We start from the raw sequence: 27,961 nt of genomic DNA on the forward strand, positions 1-27,961 counted from the left end.
TAAGGTTAATATATTTTTTTTTAACCACAAAAATATAAGCCACATCTCCGGGCTGTGGGCAAAGCTGTGGCTGCCTTGCTGAGTCCGGGGGCGGATGGGACGAGAAGGAGTGGGAACAGGGCCACGGCTCCCACTCTTCCGCCGCGGCCTTCTCAGGGCAAGCCACTGCCGCCATTAAGCAGCCCCCATGCTTCTTCCCCCTGCGGCGGGGACAGGAGGGAGGCACCCCGTATGGCCAGCTGCAACCCCGTTCCTCGCCTCCCCTCACCTCGGCCCACGGAAAGCAGCCTCCACCCTAACCGTCTCCCAGAAAGGGAAGCCACCTGCGCTCACCTCTCTGGCCTCCCACTCCCGCTTCCCCTCCCAGAGCCGGGCAAGCACCTGTGAGGAGACCTTCCTCCAGCTCGGAAATGGGCTGGTGGCGAGGAGCCGGGAAGGCCTTGACTGAGGCAAGCACGCTCTTGTGGCTCCCCTTCATGTCGTGCTCTCCCTTTCGACGGGTGGTGTGGCTTTATCTTGAGCTACTGCTGCAGCCCAAGCAAGCGGAGCAAACATTTTTAAATTTAATATTTATTTTAATTAATTTTAAATTAATTTTAATTTTAATTAATTTTAATGTGCAGTGTGCATAGGAATTTGTTCATATTTTTTTCAAACTATAGTCCGCCCCCCCCAACGGTCTGCAGGACAGTGAACTGGCCCCCTGTTTAAACAATTTGAGGACCCCTGATTTAGATCATAACCAACAATAGGAGCATCACAGAAAATCAGTCTGCACATATTGGTGCAAAAGCAAGGAGGAGTTCTGCCTCTCATTTCCCGAGAGAACAGAGCTAGTCACAACATTTGGACTTGCAGTGTAACCCAGTGACAACAGGTCACTGTGTAAAAATGATGCAGGGAAGCTATGTGAGTGATTTAATTATATAAACATGAAATTCCCATGAACAGGAATACTTGAGTCATACTATGTATCACATTAACAAAGATTTGGAGATGAAATGTGGAATGATGAAGATCCCCTTTAGTTTTTGCACGCACTTCTAGCTCTTCTGGATATCACAAGTGATTCTGGGATATATCTCTGCCACTCACTTCGGCTACAATGGAACTTGCACAGTATCTTTAGTAGGATAGCATTCCCTAGCAAATGGAGTTGCACTTTGCTTGTGCACTATATATTGTTTTAGTTACAAAAATGGAGGTGTAGATCCTAGATTAGGAATTCTGAAAGACCAATGGAAGATTATACTTTCTGACCAGAATAAAAGTGAAGTTGGAAACAGTATACAAAAGAGCTATACAGATGAGGTAAAAGGATGACAGACCTTCAAAGATGAGTCCCGTAAGAGCCTGTAATATTAGAAAGTATAAGCTGCTCTAAAGTAATTGGAAGCACCCATAGTAGATAGGCTACCAACTGAACTGTTACAAACATATGCCAACAAATATCAAAACAACACAGTGGTCCACAGACTGGAAGCTGTGGATAGTACTGAAAGAAATGGATGTGCCTCAGCACTTGAGCAACCTGATGTGTAACCTGTGTCATGGACAAGAAGCTACTGTTAGGGCGGAAGATAGAGAAAACAGAATGGTTTCCTGTTGGCAAAGTTGTAAGAAAAGGGTGTATTTTTCTCTCTCCTTGTTCAATCTGTATGCAGAACATATCATGCAAAAACCTGGATTAAGTTCAGAGGGAAAAGGAGTGAAATTGGCAGCAGATACTTCAATAATTTAAGTTATACAGATGATACTATATTTCTGACAGAAGATAGCAATGAATTGAAGCAATTTCTGATGAAGGCGAAAGAGGAAAGTGCAAAAGCAGGACTGCAGCTGAATATTAAGAAAATAACAATCATGGCTACAAAGAATAACAGAACTTTACTGTCAACAACGAAGACACTGAAAGTGTGAAAGATTTCACATCCTCTGGTTCAGTTGCCAGTTCAAAAGGACACTGAGCCAAAAAATGAGAAGGACACTGAAACTTGGAAAGGCAGCAATGCAGAAAGTAGAAAGATAGTAAGGCCATTTTCACTGGTGACCATGGCCAAGATCAACCATGCTATTGTATTACCCAATCACTATGAAGGGGTATGAAAGCTGAGCAGCAAAGAAAGCTGATGAGAAAGAAACTGATGTGTTTGAAACATGGTGTTGGAGGATTGCTTTGTGAATACCCAGGGCAGGCTCCATAAAAAGAATTTTTGTTGTTCTCCTTCATGAGTTGGTCTGGGAAGATCATGTCAATAGAGGCTACTCAAGGCAGGTTGGCATGCTACTGACAACCCAAGCGCTAGGATACACATGCAGTCTCCTTAGGAAAAAGGATTAGTATTTTATCAGTATTAAACTGTACCTAATTCGAGTGCTTCATTATATATTCAAATAACGTCTACAGTTTCCAGATATATATTTTTAAATGTTGCTTTCCAAGCTTGTGGATTAGTAGGATTTAATTTAAAAATTGGAACTGTCATCCCTAGGGAATCGAAGAGTCCAGTACATCTGCTTCTGAACTATTTTCTGGATTTATTCTTAAATAACAGCTTCTTTCATTCACAGAAATCGCTAATTGCAGAGGCATCTGCATCTTTTATTTTTAAGTGTGTTAATTCATATTCAGTAGCTTGTCAAAACAATGTTTGTCATTGGTGGTACTAATTTTGGTTCCATTGCCTTTACAAAGGTAAGGGCAATACATTTAGAATGCATATTTTAAAGATCCAGAATTTAAGCAGAGAGGGATTAAATAATTAAAACATCCTGCAAAAACTCTCATTTTACTTGTTACAAAGCACTTTACAAAGCACATAGTATTTTAGTGTTTTTCATACAATATATCACACACATATTGTAGTGTGTGCATCCTTTATAGTGCTGTGGCAAGTGCTATTTTCATAGTGCTCTTTGAAAATCTGTGAATCAGAGGGATAATTGAAATGTGAGTTGATGAAAATATTGTTTTATTTGTCAAAATTATTTCTTAAACTTGTAATTTCTACCACAGTGGTAATGAGTCATTGTTGCTGTAATATAGGGCTGAGGAAAAACTGTATTTGGGGGTTGAGAGTTTAGCAGCATAAATGGAATGTTAAGCCTGTCCTGACTTATGTATGTATGTATGTATGTATGTATGTATGTATGTATGTATGAGATCTAACATCACTGTTGTTATGTGTGTTTTAATTCATGTTCCTGTTTCCATTTTAAAGGCTGAAAGAAAAGTCAGACTGCATCAGTTAAACTCCTACCATGGGCCCCAGTTCAGTGTTTGTTAAAACAAACAAGGGGTGCTTGGGAGAAAGGGGTGCTCTTCCAAGGGGTGCTTGGGAGAAAGGTCATGCAGCTCCTCCTCCCCCTCCCCTCGTGCCAAGCCCTCAAAAGGGGGAAAAAAAGTTATGCCAGCATTGCCGCCTTCCCAAAGCTGTCCACTGGCGTATGGATTGCACTCTATAAGTGCCAATGGAGATGCAGGAAGCAACATGATGGGACTTCTTCCGGATACAACTGACTAGGCTCAGGCTCTGCGATTCTTCATTTATGGAATCTGTCATATCTAACGCACTACAGCTTTGGTTTAAAGTAAACCAGCTATGAGAGGCCCTTGCAAATGGACTGGCCGCTCCTTGCCCAAAGCTCCACTGTCCTGGCAATTCACCAGCCCCTCCTGGCTTAAAGGGAATGGGGAGGAGCGACAGTAGGAACAAACTGCAGAGAGTCTCTGTGGTTGCTTGTTCAGTCTGGTGCTTTCAGTGGTGGGGAAAGGGGGTAAATGTAGTGCCCATCTAGGATTAATTTCTGAGAAGAGAGATACAAGATTTATTTATTAAATGTATATACTGCTCAAAGTGCTGATTGAAGCATTGAAAAATCAAAAATACAGTAGTGATGAATCAATAAATATCAAATATGAAAATATCAACGTAGTAACACATTAAAGACGTTAAAAAACATTGCAGTGTCAGTAGTAAAGCTGATAGCAATAGCAAGGGATTAAAGTTAATACAGTGTTTACTGAAAGAGCAAAGCCTTAGCCAGGCATCTACTTTATCTAATGAAGATCCCGGGTGGTTTTTCATAGGAATTCATTTCCAATATAGATGAGACTTTCCCAGGTAGCCAGTTGACATTCCAAAGAAAGATCTAGTGCTGCAAGATACAGGGAACAAAATTGTTTTGTTACTGAAGTGATTCAGTGCTCTCACAACAACTGTACCACTTTAAGTGGTAGCCAACATTTATGCTAAATTTATAATCTGTGGGACCAGTTTGTTCAAGAAGGTAGATGATGAGTTGCAGAGAAAGGGAGATCTCAGACATGCAGGCCTATTGGGTGAATTGGTTATTTGTTATGGTATTTCAGGTGGCATTATAATATTAAGATCCTACTGAAATGCCTTATAGCTGTCATCTCCATTCTCATTTTCTTTTTGATTAAATATGATCATTTTTGAGTTCACAGCACTTTATCACACAATAAAAGTATGCATGCTTATTACAGAAGGACAGGAGAATTTTCATTGGGCTGCTTCCGACATATCATTTTCCTTCTCTCCTCTCTTTATCTATTTATTCAACTTATATTCCTCTATACTTGTCCAAGGCTCTCCAACTGTAGAACTGTGGCTTAACCATTATTGTAGCAGCCCACAATTTAACCAGCTGTACTTTCTTAGAGTTTTGCTGTACAGAATTCCGTTTTTGTCCAAATTATTTAAAACCGTTTTTGTTAGGGAGATCTTCCATACAAATAGGAATGACCTCTCTGTTACTACTGATTTGTGTTTGAGAAGTAATTTGCACCTGGGTAGTCCAGCATGTTCAGAGGAAGTATCCAGGTGCTAAACGTATCAAAATATAAAGTTTAGCACCTGAAATGATTTGTGTAAAATATTTCACAATATATCCAGGCTCTTATTGCAAAATGACTTTATGGCACTTTTATCCTTAACTGAAATACAATAAAAACAGAGCTATCAACCCTTAAATATTTTTCAGAGTTTTAAATGCCTTTTCAACCACAATCTCCTATTTTATTTTTCTTCCAAGGGCCTTTCTGTCTCAGTAGCCTGTGCTACAATGTCTCTTTTTCCTTTGACAAAGCCAGTCTTTCAGTTTTATTCAGTCTACTCATTATCCTCTCCTCTTATTCATTTTCTCAAATTGTTTCTGATGTAGAGATATGGATATAAGGAAGGCAAATATTAATTTTTTCCACATGAACTGATCATAAGACAAAGCAGAGGCATTTACTATTAATTCTTTATACATACTAATCTTATGATTTCCCACAATATCAAAGGCATTCAGCTATTTATGAAGATACGGAACTTTGAAGTTTCTTATGATTATGTTGTCCAGCTTGGTCTAATATTAGTTGGTCGTAATGACTTGCATGGGAACCCATTCAGAACTTACATTCAAAGTGGTTACTTCAAAAGCTTATATATAGTAGCTTGATTTCTCATAATGGAATTTGGGTCATATATAATTTATATGCCAGTTTATAGGCATGTTCCAGATAGCATTCACTCTAGATAAAGAGCATGGCATATTTCAGGTAGTCATGTGCTTAAGAAAAATTGCTGTATGCCTTGTTTTTAAGAGTTGGTTTTTCCTCAGAATCAGAATGTGAGGGTAGTTTGATCACTGACTTATGACAGCTAGGGCACATGCTTTTACGTGTATAACATTTTTGCTTTAATATGTCTAGCCAAAGGATCCTGGTAGAAGGCATGAGGAAGTTTTCTGACTACAGAATGCTCAGTGGTTTCCCACATGTTGCATGTGGTATACAAGAATCCATCCAGTGGCAGGAGACCATATTTCCCCAGCTTTCAGTAAGGATGATCAAGGGTTCTCAAATGGTCAAAGCTTAAAATCCTGGTTTCTGTTCCTACTTAATATGGAAATTATGGTTGGCATGAGCCATGGTCAAAGTTGGTGCAGCCATAACTTTTGACCATGATCAAGGCTGATGGAAGGAATTCAATTGGAAAAGTGCTGGGATTACACATAATAGTCCTGCTCTGATTAAGAGACTGGGAGCGCAATATCTATATGACACCTACGTATGACACTACGCTTAATACACAACCCTGCAAATAGTGTTCATGGACAAAGTTTTCCCTATATTTGCTACTGCACAACATACATTAGCTGTCTGTATTTTTAACTGACCCTGTGCCAGCTGGCTTCTTTCCCAATCCTTGTCCCACTCAGGTATTGATCAAACAACAGATATGCCTTTCTCAGATATGATGTTCCGGGTGTCAGTGTCCTATTGATTGGTTATACAGTGACTATTTTATGCATCACAATCTCATGTGTATATTGTGTTTCTGCAGTTAGCTACAGCTGGAAGAGATGTGATATAGACGATTAAAAGAACCCTTTTCAATTGCTTGATAAAAAATGTTGTGAGAGCAGTCTTCAATTGGTGCTATCTTCCACAGAAAACTAATGTTAGTTTAAGATTTCCAGAACTGGGAACATTCACAATGGACAGGTTCACGCGACCTGAAAATCCATGTTGAAATTTTACTGCTGTGGGTCTGTTATATCATCTGGACCCAGCTCTAGAGTCCCTGTGTGGCAGGATTAGTTTTCTGAAACCACAGAGCAAATCAGTGGTCTGTTCTAAGGTTTCCATGCTTCCCTGTGGTTTCTCTGGGTGTCTGGACAGGGTATTACCAGTGTACAATTGTTGGTATAGAAACGCCAGAGAGCCCCCTGGCAAGAGCAGCTGTGGAAGTGGCTGCTTCCAGCCTTTGCTTTCTACTGCCTTAAGCTCCCTATCAACAGATGCATAATTGCTCACTTTATTCCCATTGACCAAGCGATGTGTCTGTCACAGTGTGAAAATATACAAAGGGAAAAAAGTGGGGGGGGGGATACTGTTTATTTCCATTTAATAAAAATCTCTGTGGAGGCTGAAGTGGCTGAGAAGTGCTGCAGTACACTTATTCATTTATTTATTTGGATCTTTTGTATGCCGTCCCATTCGCATAAGCCTCGGGACAGCTTCCAACATATAAATAACTTTTTATACAAATACTTAGGAGAGGGGGACAGGCGGCCCATCTCACAAACCATGTGATCATCTGACTGGTAAGTTGGCAAAAACTTGTGCACTGATGGTAACAATGCAGGGTTGTTGGCTGTGTCATGTGAGTCCAGCCTTTGTTTTTAAAGTTTCTGTTTTTGCAGTGGTCATGGTAGGTCACCCCGCCCCTGAAGGCAGATTGCTGTTTCTTCGAGAGAGATCCTGGTTTAGAGTTTTAACAGAAATAGGTGTCACCTCAGTGTCAGACATACCAACGGAGCATGAGGATGTTGCCCCCCTTAACTATGGGCACATCCAGTCCTTAGCCAGAAACCTAGTATAATTAGAAATCCAGCCCACAAATGTGTGAAATGATACAGTGTGTTCTGCTTTGCCAAGTTAAAACCTAAAGCGATTTATAAAGATAAAGGCTTGCCAAGTGCCTCCAGAGAGGCCTTTAGAGAAAGACACCCTTTCAAGCAACATTGCAGTTTCCAGTGGTAATACAAGGAACTGTTTCTGATTTGGTGCTTCTAAACTAGGCCCTTCAGTCCTACACCTTTCCTTTTCCTTTTCATTAGCTGTTGATAAGTTTCCTCTGCCTCTTGATAAATATTTCCTTTTCATTAACCAGCGGGATGTATATATTTATGCACGCACACACACTCGCCTTATTCCAGTAATATGTATTCCATCACTAGCAATATCACACCAACAGCTCCAGTAGTCAAACTCAGTAAGGAAGTATTTTACTGAATACCTTATGTAATCTGTTTTTAAGTTTTCTCTCTGTCTCCACATGAGAAGGTTTAGGAAATTCCACAGGCCCAAGAAGGATTAGTAGTTTGGTTGTACTAGAGAAGATGGAGGAAGGGCTTGATCTCATTCACATTTCAAAGGAAAGTGATGCTGGCAGAAATGGCAATTTTGTCCAAATGGTTGTGACAGCAAGAAAGAACAAACCAGTGTAACCTTTTCTGGTATGGCAGCACTTTCTCTTTCCTTGTTTACATATTGGCTCTGGATTTCTTACCTGGTTGAGGTTGGCCACAGGCTGTTAACATTCTGGTAACTTGCTGTTGTCAGCAATTATTGACAGTCATTTTATCATGTAAGGGTGGTATATAAAGCTTTTGGTTAGCTGCAACAGAGGCTGAGTCCTGCGTGTGCTATTTTGCGTGTTGATCTTTCATTTCTTCTGCAGGCATAAAACAAGTATATGTACACTTGATTAATCAAGCAAGCTGCAGCAATAATCCCTCCCCTCCCCCATTTTTAATGTGGGACAGAGCTTGAGAAACACTTTAATAAAGAACCATTATTAAAGCCAGTTATCTTTTATCTCTAATAGCAACTTATTGCTGCAAAATAAATGGCTTTTGTAAATGTTATGTAAAACAACACTTCAGACTCAAGTTGTGCCTGAAATTGTCTCTCTTGCTCTAGCATTTGCTCTGTATCACCAGTTACTATTCATCCATTGAGGTTTACCCAGTGTAAAAGTATCAAGCAGTAGTTACCGTGCACAACCTGGTAGTGAGGAAAGCAGCAGGAACTTGTTTTCTTCTCCTTTTAAAGAGAGGGGCTGAATAACCCTTTCTCTTCTTTTATTCTGATGTTACGGCAACCTGTGGTTGCCCACTATCTGAATGAATTGCAGTGAAGCTTAGGTTTGCACATTCTCTCCTTTAGTGCTTTCCACGTGGCTCCTAGATAGCAAGTTAACTGGCGGTTCCTGGACGACTTCTTGGTTTTAGGACCCTACCAGTTAGTATGGTATCCCCACATTCCAGAGGTCTCATGGCCCTTGCAAAGGCACATGTTAAGGTGGGACAAGTTCATAGTACAGCTTTCTTGTTGATAATACAAAAACATGAATTGCTGGATCAGACTAGGAGTCACCCTTGTCCAGCATTTGAGACACCCACTTGCTGCGAGAACTCATGAGCAGGACACTGCCCTGCTCTAAACAGAGTCTTGGCTCTTCACTAAGCAAATACAGTGATGTATACAATAGAGGAGCCAATTTAGAAGGGAAATGGTTGAGCACATTTTTTATAAGAAACAGAGGTTTTTTCTGACTGACTGCAACCAAGGTCAAAAACATGGGTATCACTCAAGTAAAAACACTGTCCAAAAGTACAGTAGGGTGAATGGTCCAAGGTCCAAACACACAGCACGGTTGGGGAAAAATGGGAAGTGAAGATGGGAGCTGAGGTTCTGATTTGCGGCAGCTCTCCAGTGATAAGCGAGAACTGATATAGCTGGACCTGCCAAAGCCCCACCCATTGCTCAGCTGCTTCACACTAGAGGCATGGGTCCTTTTCACTGACCCGTGCATCTTCAGTAATTCCTCTTCAGTAGGTCTCTTCTCCCTGGCCACCATCCCATCATAGTTCTTAAGGCACTGGCATTCTTGGGGTGGGTGGTGGGGAATAGGTGGTGGCTTAGTATCTCCTTCTGCCTCAAAAGCCAAGTCCTGCTCCTCTCCAGGAAACATATCCAAAGGAATCATCCCTCAGGTTCCTGGACCATCTTTAGTAGTGCGAGGGCCTTCTGAGACCAGCCCTTTCTCTCAAGATAACTCCAGGGGCAGCAAGACAACCTGGACCATGACAGACTGCAATAGCACCCTTCTACTCATCTCCCTCAGCAACTTGTGTACATAGGAATACTGCATCTGTTACTGGAGGTAGCATGAAGCTGGCAGGACTCGTAACTATTAATAGCCTCCTTCCAGATTAGTGTCTAGGGCTACATCTTGAGGTAGCCAGTTATATAGTTTAACTAAGTGCCATCGGAACCATCTAGCAACAGGCATCACTGGATGATCCCAGTTCCTAGTGTTATGTTTTTGGCCTGGGCAGCTAAGTTTCAGCTCACTCTACCTTTGATGGATGATTCAGTCATTTTGACAGGGTGGTTGGGGTACAAAGTATAATAGCAAGATGGAATCTTTTGCTAACAATGCCCAGTTTGGCATCTTTAAAGCCATTTGTGGTAAAACAGATAGCTTTAACAGAAGATTAAAATGTTTCTGACTGTCTAAAATGTTGGAGGGGAGGAAATAGGTTATGAGAATAGGGTGAAAAAACTGTGGTTAAAGAGGACTAAACAGAAGTTGCACATGCCAGAGACATCTGCAGAAGGCTCTATGTACAGATCCTGCTAGAAGCTTCTGAACCAGAGAGGTGAAGTGCCTGGGTTGAAAGGAGAACCTAGACATAGTGGGCATAATGGAAACCTGCTGGAATGGAGGGAACCAGTGGGATATAGTCATCTCTCAATCGTATACAAAGAATGGGAGGAAGTTTGTCCCAGAGGAGGTGTTGTGTATGTATGTCAGAGGGAGTCCAGCAGCTAGAAAATCTAAAATATTCCAACTCCTGCACAGACGCACCATTAGTTATAATATCTGGCTTCAAGATTAAATTATTCCTAGCAGTATGCTATCAACCTGCAAAGGTTGATTTTAAATTGGAAAATGGAAAAAGGAAATGTTGTAATAATGGGTGACTTTAATTACTGCCACAGTGACTGGATGCATCTATGTTCCAATTCTGACAAAAAGGTTGCATTTCTCATTGTCCAAAGTGACTGTATCATAGAACATTTGGATGTGGAACCAACCAAAGTGGTGGTAGGAGGAATCCTGGATTTAATCCTGGGAACGTTGCCCAGGACTTAGCACAAAATGTAGTTGTTTTTAAACCTACTGGAAACAGTGGCTGCAGTGCTATCAGACTGAATGTACCTTTAAGTGAGTGATTGCCGAAGAGGTCCCATACAGTCACATTTGGTTTCAAAGGAGGAAACTTTTCAAAGGAGGAAAATGAGGGAACTGGTAAAAAGGAAGTTGCAAGAGGGAGATAGGAAAGTTAAGTATTTTCAAAATAATTGGATATCACTCAAAACCACAATAATAAAAGCTCAACTAGACTATGTACTACAGGTTAGAAAAGGTATCATGAAGTCCAAGCAGTTACCAGTATGGTTAATAAGCAGAGAAAAGAAGACTTACTTCAGAAAGTGGAAATCTTGCCGCAGTGAGGAAGACAAACTTGAGTGCAAGCTTCCCAAGGGAGATGCAAGAATTTGAGGAGCCAATCAATAAGAATGTCCAGGCCAACAATAAAGTTTCTTTAAATATCAGAAACAGGATTTGAAATATTTTTTAGAAAATGGCCTCATGGCATTTTTGTAGTTCTTAAAATGCGAAAAGAGATCTTGAGAGGCACCTGTGAAACCAGTACTTGAGATCCAGTGTGAAATAGTGGTTCAGAGTGTGGATATGAGACTCAGACAATCTGGGTTTTAGTCCCATTCAGCCATGGAGCTCACTGGGCAACTTAGGGCCAGTCACACACACTCTGCTCAACCTTCCTCACATGATTGTTGTTGTGAGGATAAGATCTGAGAGGAGGAATAGAATTATGTAAGCTACCTTGAATTCTTTGAAAGGAAAAAAGGCAAGCTATTAGTATAATAAATCAATAAATACTCCAGCTTTCAAGACGTATGATTGAATAGGCTAGGTGCAACTGTTTCTAGAAAGACAACTGGGCTTTTGGGCTTTTATTATTATTTGCAAATGCCTTTCCCTGAAGAAATAGACTGTTATATAAAAGGAACATTTCATATTTGTGTGTGTGTGTGAGAGGGAGAGGGAGAAGGAGAGAGGGAGATTCAATCTCTCTCCAGGAAATTATCAGTTTCAGGCAGAGTTGTCTTTCATTGATCTTGTGCAGTCTTCCTCTTTCCAGAAATCCCCAAACACTGCACACTTAAATCATTGGAATGATACTGTGACATTCTTTTCAGCTTTCATTCTTGTGCTTTGTTCAGTGCCTATTATCCTGTAAGTCTAACTTATCAGAACCAGTGATGCTTGGACATGCACAGCTATATAAACCTGACACATAGGCACAAGAACGTGCAGCTTTGGATTACAATGAAATGGAAGTAACTGAAAAGATTGCACCCTTTTGGATAGAACCAGGTTTTATGGTAGCCCTAGTAATGAACAATTTGGTCTTTTTTAATTTCAGTTATAAAGCTGTGGAGCTGAACTTGCTTTCTTGTTGGTTTTCTCCTATACAGCAGGCAATTGCTTCTTTCATGAGAATTAGGATCTGGTCCAGTGGCTATCAGTATAGAGCTGCAGTACATGTCTCTGCTTTTCCGGCAAATTATGCTGCTCTACACTGGCAGCATACAATATCCGTTGATGAATGTCATGCCATTATGGATAAGACCTTTAATTTCCTAATGTTTGCAACTAGAAAAGCTGTTTTTGCATACACTGTGCGTCTTGTGTTCAGCAATCCATATTATCACTATCAAACAAACGTGAAATCTGGGTAGTAATATTTCTGACATTGCAAACAGTAGCTGCAGTCACAGAAGCTTAACTTGAATGTTCACATTTGAGTGGCAGGATCATACAGAAGCGAGATATGCAATGTAAAGTAGTGTGTACCCTTCCATGCTTTGCTACTGCCAGCCTCAAATTCTCCTTACTATTACGGCACATTCTGGGTTAAATGCTGTGTCCGTCCAAGGATGCCAGCATCCCTTTGGAAGATCTCTCAGTGCTTTTCTAAGTGCTGCTTCCCCATGTGTCCCTCTTGCCCCCTCTGCACAGCTCAATAATGCAAGATTTTAGCTGGCTGGACTGGAATGCTGGATCCTGCAGGTCATTTAATGCCCCTCGGGGGCTAGAACAGGGATGGGGAACCTCTGGCCCGAGGTCTCCTTTCTCACCTCCCCTGCACACCCTGAGCTTGAAAAGGCACACCTTTGTTCACAGCAGTGGAAGTTTTTTAAAAGGGTACATGGCTGCACCAGGCAGGGTGATTTGGATGTAAGCAGCTGAAGGAAGGGTTAACTTTCTTCTCCATGAGTTGTGAATTTCCCAAGGCTCCATGAGCTTGCAAAGGCTTGCAAAAAGCGGATCCTTGTGTGAGTGTATGCCTAGGAATGAATGGGTCTTGTATATGAAAGTGTGTGTGTGTGTGTGTGTTTGCAAGAGAAAATGTATAGGTAAATCTTATCCACTATAGCCTTGACCCCTCCCATATTTATAGGGTCCTTCCACCTCTGACATTTTTTGCCACTAGAAATTCAGATTCATAGGTGGAAAATATTTCTTACCCTTGGTTCAACATAGCACTGTAGTCTGGGAACAGGGAGGCTCAAGGTATGGCTGTAAATTCCTTGGAGTAGAGTGGAGAGGAGTGGAGTAGAATGGAGCTGACCTCTATAATGGAAATGTTATTTAGACCACTCCTAAAAAAGCCTTATCTGGATCTGGATGATATTAACATCAGTTGTCAACATCCCATTCCAGGCAGTTGCCTGCAAAATGCATTTGATTAAAATCACAATTTACATCACTAGTCAGTAACACTAGGTTTAAAACATGGTTTTCTACATAACCTACATGAATGCATTCCTTACCTGTAGGTAGTGGAACTTCCCAAACAATATTACAATATTCCCAAATTGGGTCTTTTTTATGGCCTCCTGCCATTATAGGTTTTCTCTTCCGGGCAATGAATAATATGATAAATCTCAGGCTATATACAAAAAGATCCAAAGACTTGTGGAGTATTCTGCTCAAAAGGGTTCACTTTCATTTTTACTGTTTGTCCTTCACTTAGCTTCTTGTGCAGATCTGTTCCACTCCCAAAAATCTTCTTCTATTCATGGAAGAAGAAGAGTTTAAGAGTTTCTCAAACTCTTAAGAGGATTCTGTGTACCTAAATTTGAAAAGGAACAATGGGATTGAGGTCTTTTTCTCAGCTCTGTATGCTCATTTTGTAACATTTTTGCTGTGAAAAAGAGGCCTGTGATCTCTTCAGCCACAAATTCACAGTTTTGAGAACTGTAAAACCAAGCATCTGTGGTAATCTTCTAGGCAGAAAAAATGGCCTATAGTCTTACAAAAACATCTGGAAGAGCATGACATTGTGACTGGATTAACCATTTACCAAAAAGTTTACACATCAGATGAATATACAGCCCCACACCACATAATTAAAAACTGTAGTTCAAAGGTCATGAATAACCTTTGAACTATAACATAACATAAATAGCAAACTGTCTTTAGATAGATTTTTCCTCAAAAAGCATTTTATTTAAAAAAATTGAATTTAAACAAAGAATCTGATTTAAATAAGCAAAATCTGATTTAAAAATCATTGATTTTTATCCACCCTGGTTGTCTCTCAACTTTAAGCACTTTTGAATGACTGATCCATTTCAATTGGAAACTTCAATAAGCTACAGCCAGTATGACCAATGGTCAGGAATTATGGGAGGTGCAATCTAAAATATCCCCATATTGCCTACTTCATATTGGGTCCCTTCCTTCCCTCTATCTTTAGTACACTAAGAAATTAATTTGCACCTCATGCTGCATTATTTTTACCCTGCTGATCTGGGGACCTGTATTTGGTAGATAGGAAAAAAATCCCTATGGGTGGATCTTGGGAAATTAAAGATGCAAATGTGTTGCTTAGGTGGGGGTGCGGGGGGAGTGCCCAGCCGAAGGGGGGGAAATGCAAGCAAGTCTATACAATCAGTGAAGAATCACCGCAGCATGCTTATTTCTGCATCCGACCATGTGTGGCTGTTGTGCTTTCTGTAAGTCACTGTGAAAAGCTTGCCTGTGCTTGCTGAATACTTATTGTGGACTTTTTTTTACCAAAGAAATCAGTACAGATTCTTCTTCATTGTATGCTGTGAACTACAAAGCAAATCAAAAGTACCTTCTCCTTCCAGTCTCATGAAAATACAGTTAAAAAGACTTGATCATTCAGTGATTTGGGGCAACAGCCTTGAGGTGATGAATTGCATTCTGTTGCAGAAGGTCCTGGTTATATCTCAGGTGACAAAATATTCTTTTTGAAGCTAAGTTGCTCTGTATCACATGGTGTAGAGGTTCTTGGCGGGCAGAGAATTCGGCACAGTAGATCTGAGGCTCATTCAATATTGATTTTCTTCCAGTGAAAGAGAAGTATAGAATCTTTAACTTCTCCTCTTACAGAGCATACTTCCAGCCATAAAACAAGAACCCTAAAGAAAAAGAGGTACCAGTGCCCGCAAATCAGCCACCCAAAGTGCAGTAGAAATTTCACATGTCTAGTTTGCCAATTTTACACTCGCACAAGCACGGACATACAGCAGTGAGGGCAGTTCTTGTTCATTTATATATGACATGTACAAATGATTAATCTCTGGCCTTCCTGGGGTTTCCAGAAAGCCACATCCGTTTCCCATACCACCAGGTAGTTCTTAGCCACCCCCACATCTCCTTTGGTGGTTTCTCAGCAATTATGTGTTTTTCTTCTGCTCTAAGTGGATAAAATGGAAAGCTTGCTTGGTTATTGGCAGAAACAGCTACAAACTAGGACACATTTTCTGTTTTAGTCCTCTCCCTCTTGCTTGTGGCCCCACCCCTGCCTTTAGCCTCATGCACCACTAGGTTGTGGCTCCTGAGAGCTTCTCTGAAATGGAATAGGCCCTCATGCTGACAGAGGGTCTGCACCCACTCAGTAGAGGTTAAAGTAGCATTTGCAGGGAGGACCTGCTGTGGCAAGATAGATACTCGTGTGGCTTTGTTTTTCTTCTGGTGGAGATGGACCCCTGCCACAGCAACATGCTTGGCAATGGCAGCCGGTGCCCCTGAGGTTGACGGACTGGAGGAGGAGAACTGGGGATTGTGAGCTGGTATGATTAATTAGTCTGTCATGTTGTGTATGTTAGTTAGGCTGTGGTGGAACTGGAGGTGTAAAATTTATGGAAATTTTGATGCATTGAGGGAAAAAGCTTCCTTTTCATGAAAAACTTAAATTTTAGAGACAACTGAAGAAATACATACTTCTCTTTTTTCTTTAATGCACCTTACAAATTTAAAGTAGCTTTGTTGCTTTGGGATTCCTTTCCCCAGCCTGGTACTATCCAAATGATTTTAGTTTAAGCTCTCATCTTCTCTAAGCAGCATAGCCAATGGTCAGGAATTCTGGGAGTTTTAGTCCAAAACCTCTAGAGAGCATCAAGTTGTAGATAGTATATATATAAAACTTGATATGCTTATATAATTATCATTATAGTCATTGACTTTAAGAAGTAAATTCAGCTAATTTGTACTTCTTGTCTGAATAAACTGTACCAAACATGATATGCTCAAAGCATGTTACAGCATAATATACAAAATCTGGCAAAATTATTCACCCTCTCCCTTGGAAATTTCCACAATTTATTGTGCTACAACCTGGGAAGGAAAGGTATTTAATTGGCATTGTTAGCTTTTGAAATGTGCAAGATCTGAGTATTGAGCAAAGGTGTACAATATTTGTATTGTGTCAAAAGAGCTGAGTCAATAAAAACAAACTGGCAGTTGCTGGTTGGGTAAGTATTCCCCTTCTCTGATGTGACGTGACTGATCAAGCTTTGGTGCAACCCACTGCCTCCTGAAGGCATACACTGTACATCAAGTAGCTGAATGGAGTCCACTGGTGCGCAGTTCCAGTGCCACATGAACTCGGATTCAATAGGCCTGTTTCCTGTAGGCCCCAGTGTTGGATAGCATAGCTACACAGACGACATCATGAAAAACAAGGAGCTAGCAAAACAACTCTGGGATAAAGTTGTACAGAAGCACCAATTAGGGTACAAAAATATTCCAAACTATGGCCATCTCCCACAGCACTGTTAAATCCACAATTACAGAATGAGAAGAATATTGCTTAGATATGAGTCTGCTTAGAGAAGGCTGCCTACCAAAACTCACTGACCCAGGTAACTCAGTATTTGGCCCTCCTGCCTGTTTCCCCATACCTTGTGCTATCTGATTGTGGCCCCTCCCCTCCTTTGGGCTAAGTAATTTTCTTTGTTACCTTTTTAAATCTCTTTACTCCCTTGTTTCAAATCATCCTTTCACACCTATCAAAATCTAATAACTTTTTTGTGGTTTTCATGCTATGGGTAACAATTGACAACATATTATGTTAAAAGGAGAGGTAAAGGTTATCATAGGTGACAACATTCCCATGTCAAAAGTGACAACTGGGGCTGCGATCTCTAGGTTCCTGATCCTTTGTATTTGTATAACCGTTTAAGACCACAAGTGCTGCTTTGAAGCAGTCCCATCCATCCTTCAGTTGTAATGAGAAAGTAAACATTTCAGCTAGGTGAGTGTTCTGTACCTCTCCAGCGGCAGTCATTGATTGAAACTAATTGTGGTTCAGAGTTTTCTAATGAGGGTCTGTCAGGTTTGTTTGGTGCTAGGTCACCCAGAAGAGAGACGTAGTATCTCTGTGGACATGTTTTTAATGTAGAGCTTTTGTGGTTTATTTTTTAAGTTTTTCTATACCATTAATTAGCAACAGCGGTCTCAGAACGGTTTGAAAGAATATATTTATGTTCCAGCTTCTCAGTCACTCAGCTCTGTGACATAAAGTGAAACAAAGCTTTTATCCCTTCCCTTCCCTTCCCTTCCCTTCCCTTCCCTTCCCTTCCCTTCCAAGTTTAAATTCTAAGGATCTGGCTGCAAATATGACCACTATTCCTAATTTGCATTATGAGCAATGAACATCATGGTGCAGAATACTTATATCAAAACTCATAGTCACTTAATAAAATTTATTGGTCAGGGATTGAAGAATGAAGAAAAAAGTATTCTAAAGGCAGCCTAAAAATAGTTTTAAGTAGGATTATTGCATTCATTATGCTGCCATAGCTTTTACCATCTTTTAAGGGGTGCTGGACATGTTAATGAAAGGGCGGTGTATCTGTGGATGCTTGTCATGGTGGCTGTAGGCAGATTCAGGATTCACAGGTGGAAGGCTCTTCATTGTCAGTTACTGGGGAACAACAACAAAAGAGAACAGCTGCCTTGTTTGGGGGCTGGCCAAAGAATCTGGGTGGCTACTGTGTAAGAAAGTCTACCTTTTTTTCTTTTTTTGTCTGATCTGCTGGAGGATGTGAAAACAGTTCTTCAAACTGAGCTTTTTAAATGCCATAAGAATTGCACTGAATTCTTGCTTAATTTCTTGGATGTAACTTCATAACATAAGAGGGGACTTGTCAGTTGAATACTCGGATAAGGAGCTCGTGTAACAGAGTTCACATAAGCACATAGTTTCTGTACTCCATTTTTAAAGGGATGGGTTTAGCCTTCAAAGTGCTAAAGAGTGCAGGGCCTGGACATCTCTAGGATTGTCTCGCACAAGCTTTAGTCCTGCCTTTCTGCAGAGGATAATGGGCATGTACCTCTGACAAGGCCTTTTCCAAGGCTCCACCAAGATGATGGAATGCACTTCTGGAGTCCTGCTTTGTGTGGCTTTTTGAGTGTTCCTTTTGTTTGCATTGTTTGGCTTCCAGTGGCTGCTTGCTTTGCTTTAATCTGCTGTTGTTTCATGTTATGTACTTTTACAATTATTATTGGTGTGTTATTTGTTTTGCTTTAAAGGGTATAGTTGACACTCGTATGTCCACAACAAGTGTGGGTAAAACTAATATATTCAAATTCAGATATATTTCAGCAGTGTGAATTCTCTTTTCCATCTCATTATATATCTGTGTATGTATCTGACAGTAGATTTTTGTTACAATTTGATAGTTTAGTATTAGTGGCAATTTCCTTTAATTTAGTAAGGTCCTACTGTTAAAAAGCGGGTTTCACTCTAGAGGTTAGAGGAGGGTTGAAAAAACTGTCGTGCATATGAGTTAAGAAATATAACTAATTTGATGTTATTATCAGTTGTGGGGTCCTTGCTTATTAAGTGGGGAGAGTAGCTTCAGTGCCAAGTGGAAACCCTACCTTGTTTTATTCATAGTTCATCATTTGAACTATTTTTCAGTCTTAGCTGGTTGTTCATCGAACTGACAAGAGCATGCTATACAGGCATCATTACAGAAGCTTGGGAAAGACCATTTAATCAGCTATTTCTTTTTAGTTCCAGGCGCCTTCTCTTTAAAGCTGTGCTCTCAGCAAAAGAACACTAGCTACCAGCATAGCTTAAATACCAGCAGAATACTTAACAGAAGTGGATCACAAAGTTCCCAAACAAAGGATCATTTGTTGCTATAATCTGAAGAGGCTATTCAGTAAAAACAAATTTGAGGAACAATAAATTAAGATTTAGTTCATCAACAAGGCATTAGCAGGGTGTGTGTGTGTGTGTGTGTGTTGTTTTGAATGCCTGTATTTAATTTTGTTTTAAGTGGAAGGTGAAGTCATTTTTCCAAGGAAAATGTGTTAGACCATGTGTTCTTTTGGTGGTAGGGAGAGGAGGGCAGGGAGCAATTGTTAAGCAAAATAGAAATGGTCTATATAATACTTAGATTGTAAGATCAGGTAAAGGTATCTTTCTGGACTGTTTGTCAATAAATCTTTGTTCCCGCAGAAGCCTATGAAATGTTCAGCTGTTTCAATTCTGATGGGTAATGTTCAGGACTGAGACCAGAATGCATCTACATGTAGTTGCCAACTGCCTTGAGACTGACAAAAAATTTTTTTTCACTCTGGATTGTTTGTGTTTATATAAAGAGTAATTGGGTTTATGGATTAATGGGAAGTTGTGAGAAAGATCTGCCGACAGCTTGGAGTAGCACTGACAAAATAATTGAAAGGGATGTATAGCTGTACATTGGTCACAGTGAATAAGTGTGCTTGCATGTTTAAAATATTTATAGGACACATACAGGGTATCTGACAACTTTGTCTTGTAGTTGTTCTCATTTTAAATAGTCAAGCCTTAATTTTTTTCTAACTCCTGAGCCAACATTTACTTTTTAAATTTCATTTCTGTGAAGATCCTTGAGTCCTTTTATTAGTTCAGCCATAACTAGATAGGTCTAGTTCTAGGAGAATCTATCTTGCATGATTAGCCATATCTTTTGGAAAATGCATTACTGTCATAACAAGCGACCTAAGCAAGGGCCTATTAATAAAGAATAATAAACATAAAGAATTGGATTGGAAATGAATGTGATATACCATGACTTCCTGCTAGAATTCTGACAGAATAATGAAAAATTATTTCTTCTTGATCTGATTTCTTACCTTTAAGATCGCACCTGGAATGGTAACAATTGGACACTGTTTCGTATTTGAATCTTTTTCTTTCTGGGCTTCTCAAGAATTGACAACAGTCCAGACATGAACTTCATGGCTTTTCCATGATGGCCTTCCCCCACTGCCCCAGTACAGTAAAGTCTTAATCAGGCACTCTGACAGGTTGCTTATTCCATTTGAGTTGGTTATGAAAGGAGAGGGTCATCTTCCCCATTTTACTGAAATAATAAAAAAGAGCATTGTGGAGCAATCAGGGTTAAAAGAAAGTCACAGAAATAAAATCAAAACAATCTCAAGAGCTTCTTTATACCTTGCTACCAAGAATGATAATAGTACAACCCAAGCACTGGGCATTATTTGCATTACAGGGTAAATGCATGTCCCAGCAATTTAGGTATTATAAAGCATTCCGTTTTGTTCTGTATAGGTTATTTTCAAAGAAGCGATAATGACTGTTTACCTCCACAGCTCTGCTTCTGAAAAATTATCTAATTACCTTGTACTGTACAATATAAAGAGTGTAGAGCCAGGTATTAGCATACCAACTCAACAATATTGTATATACTGAGCTATTCACATAACTGTCTGATAAGGTTTGCTCTAAACATATATTCTCTTTGGAGTTTCCTCTGTACACTTCGCACACTTTCTGTAGTTGATCATTTGATTATATTCCCATTAGGTGTGGAAACAATCCAGGAAGCTAACAGTTAGATGGTGGTGCCTACTACTGTTAATATTGTTTCAATTCTTTTGTAGGAATGATACTTACAAATCTTGTGCTGTTGCTACAGGTGGTTTTGAATAGAAATATTCCCTACTGTATAGCAATAATTTAGCCATCTTCCATAAAGATAGTTGGCTGTTCCTTTAGCAGTTCTGGGTAATTGAAGCTCATTTGCATTTGGAAATGGTTTGGATGTAGCATAAATGCTACTGGTAGACATTCTAATGCTTCATTATTTATAATGACAATGATTTAATGTACAGACCTTAAAAGACTTACCATACAAACTTCAATTCACAGAAACTCAATTGCTCCACAAAATCTTCATTATGCACCAGGAATGAGAGTGGTAGGAAATGCAGCACTTAAAAATGCATATTGTTAATCTTTCCTGATTAAAAAAGAAATCTTATTCTTGGAAATGAGTCATTCATTCATTGATTTCAATTCACAAATGTGATGCTTATCAGAAGGGCAAATTGCTGTGTAGTTCACAAGCTAAACTTAGCCAGCAAGACATTACAACAGGTTTTGAAGTGAGAGGACTGAACAGACCAATGGAATGGATAAATGAGGGTGTTTTCATTATATATTTAGCTAGGCAATATAGAATGAAGATATGTTCAGTTCACAAGTCTTCAGAAATGTGTCAGTGGAGATGTGTCAGTAATTAAAACTGCTAAAATGGAAGGCGCTGAGGAGATGGAACATTTGGCAGATATGTATATTGAAGCTTGGATGGAATTCACAGTGGGGATTTTTTGGTATTCGTTTTTATAGCAATGCATTTAGTAAACAGGCAACATTTTGAGCAACTAATACTGAGAAACAATTGTTTTTAGGAAGGAGTCTTCGTTCTTTTTAGTCAATTATTTAATTTAAGAATTGTTGAAATATCACTTTGGTGTATTTTGTCAAAAACATTTTTTTAAGTTATTGAGCAGCATCTTAGGTTTTAAGGTTTGAACATTGTATTCTAAAGAGAAGCATTTAGCTTTCTTGTCTGTGCCAGATGATAAAGAGAAAGGTACAAAGCAGGACATCAGGGGATTCATAGATGTTCCACAGTGCTGGTTTACAGGGATTATGGGCTGGGAGAATGAAGTATGAGAGCCATGAAAACTTAAATGAGAGCCATGCTTTGTAAGGCTACAATCCTAAGTGAAAAGTAGAAATACTACTACTTTTACATTTCATTTCACCCAAGTAGCATCCTCACTCAGCTAAGGCTACTCCTGCATATATACAAAGAAGAATCCCTGGGACTTTAGTCTGCTGGCTGACAAGTTTGATAGAAATTTTTCTGATGGTGGCATTGTTTTGTTTTTAAGCCTTTATAGATTTGGGTATCTGAAAGGGATGTTAAATTTCCAGAAAGTTTTGAAGTCACAGGATGAAAAATGTGTAGCTTTACACTCTCTAGATGGCTTGTGTGGCCATCTCTAAAAACTCTCTAGATGTGGAGTTTTTAAAAAAAATAGCAGAATTTTTTGGAAGCATTAAAATGCAACATTAGTATCCGTTAAAGATAATTGCCTTGTTTCCTTAAGAATATAAAATATATTTGGCATATTAAAATTACAGTTTATTCTGACATTCATTAAAATCTATTTTTATGTTTATCATATTTGCTTGTCTCCTGAATTATAAGGAACTTCTTTGGTTTTGCCAATTTATTACAAGCAGGCAAAAAACAGTAAAAGCAAGAGGAAACCATCAATATTAGTAAAACCAAGAAAAATATACTTTCCCTTGTCCTTTCCTCCACAGTGTCAAGTAGGCATAAAGCACTCACTTCTATTAAAAGAAATGAAAAAGGGAGGCATAAAACCAATACTCAGTGAATATACATGGAATTCGGCCAGTCTCATTTTCTGAGCAATTGCTATCAGTTTCTGCTTCTATATCTCTGTCCTCATCATACTTATCACAGACCTCTAAACTGACGGTTTGCCAGATAAAAACAAGTTTCCTTATCCTTTCACACTTTATTTCTTGATTTAGTGTATTTCCGAACTATAACTACAAGATGGAGGAATCCAAAGTAGGTGAGAAGCAAGAGGGGGAAAGGCTGTGTGGTGCAAAGGCCTTGCCGCCACGCTGCAGGAGGGAGAGGTGTGACAGACTCCCAGGCTACATTCCTGGGCCAAATCCCTGGAGATGTTCAGTTTTCCACAACACTTGAAAGTACCTTTCCAACATCAAGTCCTAAGTACACTGCTTGCTTTGCAGTCCAGTCCAATATAGCAAGCAGTGCTGCTTTCACTTAGGTATCTGCCTTTGAATTTTGGTTTTGACAGATTTACAGCAGCATCAATTGGATGGCAACAAAATTCTTCTGCAGACATCTTCTGGGAGATGGTAGTGCCAAGGACTTAAGCTCAGTGTTTCGACTCTGAAGGCTGGGCCGCTCCTGCATGGTCAACATGCAAAGAAGTACCTACTGCTGCCCACCCCCCTCCACTGGTCACAACTGGTTCTCAGAGAGAGAAAAGAGGCACATTGGGCAGAAGGCAGGAGGATGAGGCAGCAGAGTTGCTCCAGTTTCCCAGACTCCTTCTGTCCCCTCTCTAACACCAAAGCCAGGCAGTTGAAAATAGCCATCAGGGTAAAATATGAGGTGGAGCAGTAGTGCAGACTGCTGTCCTGTTGCACCTTGCACTGGAGGCTTATGAGTAGCTACTGTAGGCACTGAAGGACTGTGCCCTTACAGTCCCAGAAACAGTTGTTTTTGGCATGGGGTTTCTGACAAAAGGCGTTGCTGCAGATGCAGTGACTGTAGAAGAATAACTCTTAAGAATGTTCAGGGAGTTCTGCTGCTGAGTCCAGCAGGCACCATCATCAAGTACCGTGTTCCTTTCCCTTCTGGGCACTTTAAAGTTATCAACTATTATTGTTTCAAACAGGAATGTTTTAATCCTGGATTTTTTTTTTAATTTCCTTCCCCCTTCAAATCTCTAGTAGTCCCTATTTGTAGTGACTGTTTTTGGTCTTCGTTTAGTTTTCATGGTATGCACTTTTTCAAATTAAGAGGTTCAGCCCTAGATGGAAGAAGCTGTTTCTCCGAGTCATGAGGTCTCCTCTGTCATTGCCTTGTGCTAGATTCCCTGATTTATGCCTGATGAGATGAAGGTTGAGGACTGCAGAGTTGACTTGCCTCTTTTATTGAGCTCCCTCCTTTAAGAAACGGCTCTCGGTTGGTCTCTTCTTTCTGCTGGTCAGTCCTGCAGGTACAAAGAGTTGCACAATGTATCTGGTGTCCATAAGAGGCATGCATAACTGGAGACTGGAACTTTACTAATAATTCCAGAAGGAATAGGAAGATTTGTTATGTGTGTAAGTGGGGAAAAGTACTCCATATGTTTTAGTAGGAAAGAAAGAAGTTATTTCATCGAACGCAGAGCATCTGGGGAAAATTCAGGCATCTCCATTGTGTTGGAAAGTGTTGACTTATACTTTAGAAGCCAAAGCCAGAAATATGTAAGCTGTAGAGAATTCAGTTCTAAAAGTAACAATGCTTAATACCTTTTGGGATATAATGCCTCCCTTGCTGTTACTAAAACAGTTTTCTATCGAGTGTTTTCTTGACAGTTCAATTACAAAAAATGTTCAGGTCACAGAATGCAATGGCAGTTATGGCCAATGCTGAGCCAGTGAAGTTTCTCTCATGAAAGGCCTGCATCGGTTCATGTTCTTGCAGGCCATGAACAGCAGCATTTGTGGGAACAGAAGTCTGACTCCTCGCTGGCTAGGGCTTCTTTTCAGTTTTAGGTATGCACCTAACGAACGTGCATGCGGGCACAAGACAGGAACCCGCATGGGGTAGCTTGAGGGCCTGTCATGGTGGCAGGTCCAAGTTTATCCTGTGTGTGATAGACCTGTCTCTTGAATCTTCCATGTGGTATCCGAGGCCATTCTCTTAAGAAAAATGTAAGAATGCCTTTTTTATCACCAGGATGCAGAAAAACACTCTAACCTGGGAAGTGGCACAGGTATTAGCTTGGGGTGGGGGGTTGATTATGTTCATGAGCCAGAGGACATCAGTGGGTGGCTCCCAGCCTTGAATAGCTGCAACTTGTGCATGTAGCTTTAGTGGCTACCATAAAAGCAGCTTAGAGAAGATGCTGTCAGGAGGTTTTGGAATAGTCCCATCCCTGAGACCACAGTCCAGTGATTCCTTAACGTGTCTGTTGGATGTACCTAAAACTGCACATCCTGGAGTGCAATTCGTATACCCTTAACTGTTTCCCCGTTCTAAATCCCTCTGCAATCTCCAGGGTTTGCGGTGCAAAATGTTCCTGTAGCAAATAACTCCTTTAAGCAACGGATTTGAAACATGGCTTCTCTAGATGCGTCAAACTATGTAGCAAACAGTCTGTCTGACCCCCCCCCCCAAACAATCTAGTAATGCAGGCATGTTGTTTTCCTCTGAGGTTTCATGGAGTGCAAAATATGCACAAAGCTTTTACTGTAGTTAACAGTGATATAGGAGCAGTTTCAATCAATCCTGCCTTTGTTGCCACAGTTATGTCCATGTGTCCCGCTGATAACTCCTAGGCACAGCACTATAGTAACTTCTAGATTAGGCAGGCTCTTTGCTTGCTTGCTTCTGCATTGCTGTACCCATAGACAGCAGATGCCCCAAAACAGAACTGTGAAATACAGCTGCATAGGTCTTTCAATACACAGTTTGGAAACACATGTTATGTAGTAAGATCTGGGTATGCTTTTCCTTGCTGCAATGGAGCTGTTGTTTTGGATGCAACAGCAAAAAGCATCATAATAAGGTGGCGAGGCAATGAGCTACAAACATTTTGTTTGCAAGGAAATGTGAATGAGCATTGGTGTGATAAAACACACACAGCAAAAGTAACAAAATAGGCAAAACATTTAATGTTCACGACATTTGTCCTATTTAGCACATCATTCATCTATTCAGTATTTCTGTAGTCATCACATTAAGTCATTTGTGATATTTTCTGAATACATGTGGCTTATCCAAGATGCCATGCAAAATTAATATAGAAGGTTTAAACAACAAGTCTGAAATACTGATTTCTATGTGCAGGGAGGAGGGTTTCAAAGCAAAAGCAGCTTAATTAGGTTTTTGTGATATATGAGAAAAATATCTGATTGCATTTTACCTGTTTTACATGATCAAGAAAATATTAGTTTAACATTTAGTGGCAGAAGGCCTGAAATTTATTTTTAAATTCCTTCCCTTGCTCCACCCCCCCATCCCTTACCTTATCCCATAGGATTAGGGTATAAAACAAACCGTTCAATACAACTTTTTTCAACATGGCACATTCAAAATATTTGGGCTACAATCCCTGCAATCCCTCAGCCTATTAATCCCTGGTGGATACTAGGTCAGGATAGGATGGTTTAATATATAAAATATGAAATATGCAAATAGCATATAATTCAACAAGACACACAATTCCTATTCCCATTCAATTAATTAATACCCCAACATCCAGCCAAGTAAAGTCCTAGAGCCCCTGCTTCTTTCTTCCCCCGCTTGGTAAACTCTAGATGTCTTGTACTACAGTTTCCATGATTGTATCCTGTGGCTTTCTTTTGACATGCATAGAACTGAGCTATGCTTGGCATACTGGAAACCTGTTGCACTGGGTCTTACGCTTTAGTATGCACATGTAGAACTAAGCTGTGCTTTGATTAGAAAATGTCCAAATTGGTAAGAATTACATCTGTGTATTTATATGTGCCAGCTCCCCAGTATACCCCAGGTGCACTGTAATGGCTGAAATGCTTGTGGCACCACCACTGCCATACACTGAATGCGGAGCTCCCTTGAAGACAACTTAGAAGCTTAGTGCAGAATGAGCCAGCCAGGACTGTAAACTGCTACAGCAAAGTGGCATGACATTATATCAATTCTAAAAAAGCTGCAGTGGCTGCTTTTTCACGACAGAGCCCAGTAAAAGGGGCTGGTGCTTATCTTTACAGCCCTAAGTGGCTTGGGACCCGAATCTGTGAAGCAGTGCTGCAGTGATGCCAACATGCCTATGCTCTAGGATCATCACATGAGAACCTTCTTCAAGCTCCATTGGTGTATCATATGACAGCAAGGGAGCGGACCTGCTCTGTTGTGGCACCCAGAATGTGAAGCACCCTCCCCATGGAGGCATGAATGGTATTGGCATGATATTTATTTGCATTACAGGGCAGGTCACATTTGTTTGCTTAGGCATTTTAAACTGCTTTATTAAGTTGGTTGATGTGAGCAGTGTCTGTTCTGTCTTTTATTGCTCTTGTTCATGTTGTTGCCTTATTGTTTTCATTGCGCATGTTCCTACAATTTTTAAATTTCATTGTGCAAACTGCTCTAATCTTGTAAGATGATGGACAGCACTATATGTGGTTGTATTACATACATACATACATGCTTGGTAAACCTCAAAGCTTGCCTGCTCAGATCTAAATTAATCTAAACAAAACCAATCATGCCATCCCCTGTATCATGGTGTTGAACCTTTTCTGGGATTCCATTTCAGAAATGCTCTCTGGAGCCACATTCCAATGGTGTGTGGGACTGAAGGCAAACAAAGGGTAAAACTGTTGAGTCCAGAAATGCCAGCACGTTTTAGCGTAACACTCATAACTAAGCCTCGGGAGATGCATTCCAGTCTTTCAGAATTCACGGGGAGACGGCACAAAAGCTGGGAAACCACCAAAAGGTGGGTGGGTGTTATAAAGGGGTGGGGCTTGGCTCACATGGCATTCTCCAACGTGTAGGGTTGGATTTAGTTCCTCAGAGCTTGAAGTTCTGCAACCCTGGTATACATCATCCCCTGCAAGGATACTGCCTCATACAAATTCTATTTAACAAAGTTGGGCATAGTATTCTCGGGGTACAATTTTTTACAGCAAAACTCCACAAATAATGATTTGGCCCACCTTCCCTTTTACAAGATTGTGTATAGCATTGTTGGTGAACAATTCCATGCTTGTGGAATAAATGGCACAAGATAGGATTGGTGATATAACAAGGGAATTTTAGATTCTGGGCTTAGTGATCTTTCTGGTGGGTGAAAGGTTTTAAATTGCCATGTGTATTACTTCTATCAGT

At 40.2% G+C, this 27,961-nt stretch overlaps 1 protein-coding gene and 1 long non-coding RNA gene across 26 annotated transcripts in view; one reads left to right on the plus strand and one right to left on the minus strand.

Moving 5' to 3' along the window:
• The window catches only part of MAGI1 (membrane associated guanylate kinase, WW and PDZ domain containing 1), a 522,735-nt gene that overhangs the window by 212,776 nt on the left and 281,998 nt on the right, over positions 1 to 27,961 (plus strand). The window lies entirely within an intron of this gene.
• On the minus strand, positions 10,811 to 20,346 carry LOC123034604. Its single transcript, XR_006416806.1, has 6 exons — positions 20,127 to 20,346; positions 14,827 to 15,133; positions 13,514 to 13,815; positions 13,208 to 13,411; positions 11,076 to 11,467; positions 10,811 to 10,895 (listed from the first exon to the last, which is right to left on the minus strand). It is a non-coding gene; the product is annotated as an uncharacterized LOC123034604 (long non-coding RNA).

Source organism: Varanus komodoensis, unplaced genomic scaffold, assembly GCF_004798865.1.
Source record: "Varanus komodoensis strain SLA01 unplaced genomic scaffold, ASM479886v1 scaffold6_4, whole genome shotgun sequence".
Taxonomy (NCBI): domain Eukaryota; kingdom Metazoa; phylum Chordata; class Lepidosauria; order Squamata; family Varanidae; genus Varanus; species Varanus komodoensis.